This window comes from Ranitomeya variabilis, chromosome 4, assembly GCF_051348905.1.
Source record: "Ranitomeya variabilis isolate aRanVar5 chromosome 4, aRanVar5.hap1, whole genome shotgun sequence".
Lineage (NCBI taxonomy): Eukaryota > Metazoa > Chordata > Amphibia > Anura > Dendrobatidae > Ranitomeya > Ranitomeya variabilis.
Window position 1 is genome coordinate 94,424,790 of NC_135235.1, and position 6,000 is coordinate 94,430,789.

Consider the following 6,000-nt stretch of genomic DNA (forward strand, 5'->3'; position numbering starts at 1 on the left):
GCGGGGCTGGGGTTCCTGGGCATGCGCACTGCGCTTGTCAGACGCTCCCCCGGTCCCCCGCCTTCCAGCATTGCCGGAATATACAGGTTTCATTGCCGACGTTTTGAACAGCCACAAAGAACAACGCTGGAAGGCGGGGGACCGGGGGAGCGTCTGACAAGCGCAGTGCGCATGCCCAGGAACCCCAGCCCCGCACTGTGCATAATGAATAACACAGTGCGGGGCGGGGATTCAGGAACAGGGTGGCCGCACTGCCCGCACAGGCGCAGTCAGGCACCCTGCGTCTGAGCTGACTGACAATGAAGACTGCGCCTGCCCCAGGCAGGCACGCACAGCGCAGGCGCCGGATTTAAGAAGCAACAGCGCGAAGGGGGTGGCGACCATCGCCCCTGAAAAGAAGAGTGACGGCAGTTGGGAGATTGATAGAGGACGATTCGGACCGCCTCCAGGTACAATATCTGGTATTTGTGGCCAATTTTTAAAACGCTTTATTGAGGTAATAAATGAATCAAAAACTAAAAGAGCCACCTTGTTAGACTGCAGCATTACTGCTGCACAAGGTGGCTCTTTTAGTTTATAACGGCTGGGGGGGGTGACAGTGGCCCTTTAAAGGGGATGTCACGGTGGCTGCGACGGGTTTAATAAAGTTTGTTCGTGACGCCACCTGTGGTATTCGGTCAGTAGGGACCGACGCTGCTTAAAGGGATACTCTGGGGTGATGGTATGGCAGCTTGATGGTATAAATTCCCACAGGTGAAGTAGGTCCCCAGGGCTTCCATGTGTGTAGATGGAGATGGTGAATGATGCAGTGAAGAACGAGGACACAGGTTTGCAATCTTTTACCTGGTTTACTGAAGCTTCAGGCAACTGCAGTCCAGGGCACCAGATCACAGGGCAGGCAGAGTCCGGCCGGCTTGGAAGCGAATCTAGAGTCTCCTTTACCAGGTGGAGATGAAAGCCTTCCTCAAAGCGCGGTGGTGTTGTAGTCCCTTACTGCCTATGGCTTCCGATAATGTCCTCACAGTTGCTCCCTGTCATCCATATAGGTTAGGACACAAACCTGTATGACAGGTGGCTCAAGCCTTTTTATAGGGTCTCTATCACGACCTGGGCTCTATGTGCCACTGTGTCTCCAGGTGTTAGGGCGGACAGGTGACATGTAGTCCAGCTGTCCTGCCGGTTTCTGCTGTGCCTCTTAGAGTCCGACATGGCCTCGGTCTTCCAGCTACCGGAATCTGCGCCAGCCTTTTAAGGGTAAGTTCACACAGGGCGTTTTTGCTGCTTTTTTTTCTGCAGCAAAGCCTGATCTTCTTGGCAGGAACGAAGCTGCGTCAAAAACACAGGTTTAGGTGTGCTTTTGGTGCATTTTTGCTACATATTTGGTGCGGTTTTGGTGCGTTTTTTTGCTGCATTTTTTTTTCTCTTTGTCCATGCTAATGTCCTTGGATTTTCAGCAGCAAAAACACAGCAAATAATGATATCTGCGTTTTTGCTGCATTTTTTTCAACACCCATTCAAGTCAGTGGGTGAAAAAACGCAGCAAAAACGCTGAAAGAAGTGACATGCCCTATGGCCAGAAAACACAGCAAAGCACAAAATACTGATTAAACAGAAACCCAATGTGTGTGCATGAGACTTCTGAAATCTCATAGGCTTTGCTGGTATTGTAAAAGGCAGCTGAAAATTAGCAGAAAAAAATGCAGCAAAAACGCCCTGTGTGAGCTTACCCTAATGGCTAAAAGGTATCATAACTACAAGATTATCTTATTTTTCCCACTGAGAGCATCCTAAAAATCAGATGGCATCTGCTTGGTCCATGTGCCATCCAATTTTTTCTTGTGCCCATTGACTTACATTGATGAGTCTACTCCGATATACGTGGTCACTCAGCATACTGTGATTATTTCCTCAGCCCGATTACAGCTGAAAAAAAACTCGCAGATGAACACTGCCTCATTTAATAACTTTGCTGAGAGTGCAATGCGATTTTTTTATCACATTGCACTCACCGATGTTATATGCAAGTGGCAGCGAGGCCTTTCTATGTAAATCTCTGAAACACATGATTCAGATGGAACCTCTGGTGGAACATTCCATATAATGAGGCTGATGGAGGCACTTTGGTCTTTGTCTGGTCTATGATCAGGAGGTATCCGTCTTTTTAAGTGTGCATGAAAGTGTTGTCAACCACAGTTTTGTGCACTTCTGAAAAGAAGGACACCGCTGAACAGAGGACAGACGGAGTCCACAGTAACACTGCTGTCTCATTGTGGTGAATGGATTCGTTGAGGGTTGCATCTGAGTTGCATCATTCGGAGATTTAGATGGAAGCCTGTGAGTGATTGGGAGAAGGTGCTGTGGTCAGATGAGACAAAAATTTAGGTCTTTGGCATCTCTCAATGTTAAAATTAACCTACCCTCAAAATTATAATCTGTTCATGTCTTTTTCAGTGGGCAAACTTACAAAATCAGCAAGGGATCAAATAATTATTTCCTTCACTGTATATAATACAGTAGATAGATATCCTGTAGATATATAATTACAGAAGTTTGCTACATATAATAAACTTGCACCCTTGGTGACTTTCGCTAAAATGGTGTTTAGCTTTGTTTAACCTAATAAATAAATTTTTAAAAATGACGTAGGGTCCCACCTATTTTTGATAACTATCAAAGGTAAAGCAGAAAATTGTGAGCTGATATTATCAGGCTGGGCAGGTCCATGGTTATTGGACCCTTCCCAGCCTAAAAATACAAGCCTTCAGTCGCCTACGAAGTGGCACCTCATATTAGATTCACCACTTCTGGTACTTTGCCTGACTCTTCGCTATTGCCCTGACGCAGTGACAATCTGAATAATGGTAGTTGGAGTTGATGTCAGCTGTAACTTGGCAAAAATCACAACTGGCATCAAACCCTGATGTTATTAGTGTGGCCTTTTATAGTGGCCACCCTAAGGGTACCGTCACACAGTGAAATTTTCATCGCTACGACGGCACGATTCGTGACGTTCTAGCGATATCGTTACAATATCGTTGTGTCTGACACGCTACTGCGATCAGACATCACGCTGAGAATCGTACATCGTAGCAGATCGTTTGGAACTTTCTTTCGTCGCTTGATCACCCGCTGACATCGCTGGATCGTTGTGTGTGACACCAATCCAGCGATGTGTTCGCTTGTAACCAGGGTAAACATCGGGTAACTAAGCGCAGGGCCGCGCTTAGTAACCCGATGTTTACCCTGGTTACCAGCGTAAACGTAAAAAAAACAAAAACAAACAGTACATACTCACATTCCGGTGTCTGTCCCCCGGCGTCTCAGCTTCTCTGCACTGTGAGCGCCTGCCGGCCGGAAAGTGAGCACAGCGGTGACGTCACCGCTCTGCTTTCCGGCTATGGTGCCTACACAGTGCAGAGAAGCAGAACGCCGGGGGACAGATACCGGAATGTAAGTATGTACTGTTTGTTTTTTTTACGTTTACGCTGGTAACCAGGGTAAACATCGGGTTACTAAGGGCGGCCCTGCGCTTAGTAACCCGATGTTTACCCTGGTTACCCGGGGACTTCGGCATCGCTCCAGCGCCGTGATTGCAAAGTGTGACCGCAGTCTACGACGCTGGAGCGATATTCATACGACGCTGCGACGTCACGGATCGTGCCGTCATAGCGATGAAAATGGTACTGTGTGACGGTACCCTAAGGCAAACCTGTTCAGTAATCATGGTGTCTAATCAGCATCTGGATATGCCACATCTGGGGGGGTGGATGGAGTATCTCGGCAAAGCAGAAGAAAAGCTCACTAACACAGATTTAGACATGCTTGTGAACAATATTTGAGATAAATAGGCCTATTGTGTACATAGAAAAAGTCATAGATCTTTGAGTTCAGCTCAATATATATATACTGTATATCTAATATACAGTACATATATATTTATAGTATAAACCACTGGACATTTTTGCATACATATAATTATCCATTTTTCAATCAATTACTAATACTGATCAACTCCCTCATTTATATTTACAGTTTGTCATCAAAGGAGGCATTGAATTCTCGTTTACAACAACTTGAATGTCACTTTACTTGGGATTTTCTTGAAAAGGACGAAGACCTGGATGAACTAAAACACAGACTGAATGACCAACTGAAATTTGTTGTCACCAATAACATACACATGGTGTACAATTTCCTGGCCTATGTGATACATCTGAAAGAGGATTACACAGAAGCTATTACCATTTTGGAGAAAGCAGAAGAAATGATTAATGAGAACAATCCGGATGGGGCTGATCAAAACTATTTAGTGACGTATGGAAATTATGCCTGGGTGTACTACTACATGAAGCAGTATGGAAATTCTCAGAGATATGTAGCTAAAGTAGAGCAGATTTATAAAGAACTGCAAGATAGACAAGACATAGCAGAAATCTATGGGGAAAAAGGTTGGTCATTGCTAAAATTTGGGGGAAAGTATTATGAAAAAGCAGAACAATGTTTTCAGAAGGCTTTAGAGCTAGAGCCAGAAGATCCTGAGTGGATCACGGGATATGCAACAGTGGTCTATAGACTGGAAGCTTTCAATGGCAGAAGATGTGCTGCTTCAGATTGCAACTCATTAGAGTTATTGAAAAAGGCCGTAGAGAAGAATCCAAAAGATCCTGTGGTGAAGGCGCTTCTTGCATTAAAGCTGCAAGACCTAAACAGAACTGATGAGGGAAAAGGATACATTGCAGAAGCCTTAGCGCAAGCTCCAAACTCTCCATATCTGCTCCGTTATGTTGGAAAGTTTTACAGAAGAGCTGGGATGGTAGATGAGGCCTTGAGTGTCCTGAAAACTGCAGAAGATCTCACCCCAATGTCTGCATTTGTACATAGCCAGATTGGACTATGTTACAGGAAAAAGTATTTCATATCCGAAAAATCACCTGACCTCATTCAAAAGGCCATCTTTTATTTTGAGAAGACAATAGAGCTCAAGAAAACATACATACTGTATATGCATATGTAGAATTAGCCAATATGTATAGTGAAGCACAGAAGTATCAAAAAGCAAAAGCAGAAGAAGCACAGAAGTATCAAAAAGCAGAAGAGACATTTAAAACTGTTTTGGCATTCACCAATCTTATAGATGAGGATAAGCAGCCACTCTATTACCATTATGGACGGTTTAAAGAAAACTGTCAGAGGTCTGAATCTGAAGCCATCGACTACTATAAAAAGAGTTTGCAGATCACTGTACCCAAAAAACAGAGAAAATGGAGTGAAGATGCTCTAATAAGAATTTCTTCAAAGAAGATTAAGAATGATATGGAGGATCCTGAGGGTTACGCTTTGCTCGGCTTTGTCCATAAGACTAATGGAAAAATAAAAGATGCAATTGATTGCTATGAAAAAGCTTTGAGATATGACCCTTATAATGAGGAATATAAGAGTGAGCTCTGTGAACTAAGGAAGATATGAAAACCAAGTGAAGTAGAAAAGAGATTTTGCATGATTACATTTTCGTTTCCATTCATAAATTTACAGAATTTCAAATGTATCTATTATTATTAACATATGAATAATAAACATGAGGAGGGAAGTGGGGAGAGGAGGGGATACGGCTGCAATGTCTCATTCAATGCTTCTGTAAAATGGTATGAGGAGGAAGGGGTAGAATTTTTTACAATTATTCAGGCTATTCAGGACAAAGAAAATGTGCAAAATTTGGCTGAATTATATTTCAATTAACTACTTAACTACTATGTTTAGTATTCTAGCTATAAGTACTATCTGAAGAAGTAATTTTGTTCTATATATAGTAACCACCAAATTGTCAATAATAATGAAAGAGGACCTGTCTTTTGCTCCTTTCTGTTTTGCACTGCATCACTCCATTGGCAAGATATTTACATTTGTTTCTCTCAAGCGCAATTTGTGAAATCTCTGCTTGAGACCAACTGGGAGTTTCTTTACAGTATTCTTTGGGGGCGTACACTTTCACCCCTCTTTCCA

General features: G+C 43.3%; 1 pseudogene; it reads left to right on the forward strand.

Moving 5' to 3' along the window:
• The first annotated feature begins 1,731 nt into the window (after positions 1-1,731).
• On the forward strand, positions 1,732-5,466 carry LOC143767581 (interferon-induced protein with tetratricopeptide repeats 5 pseudogene; annotated as a pseudogene).
• Positions 5,467-6,000: the final 534 nt, after the last annotated feature.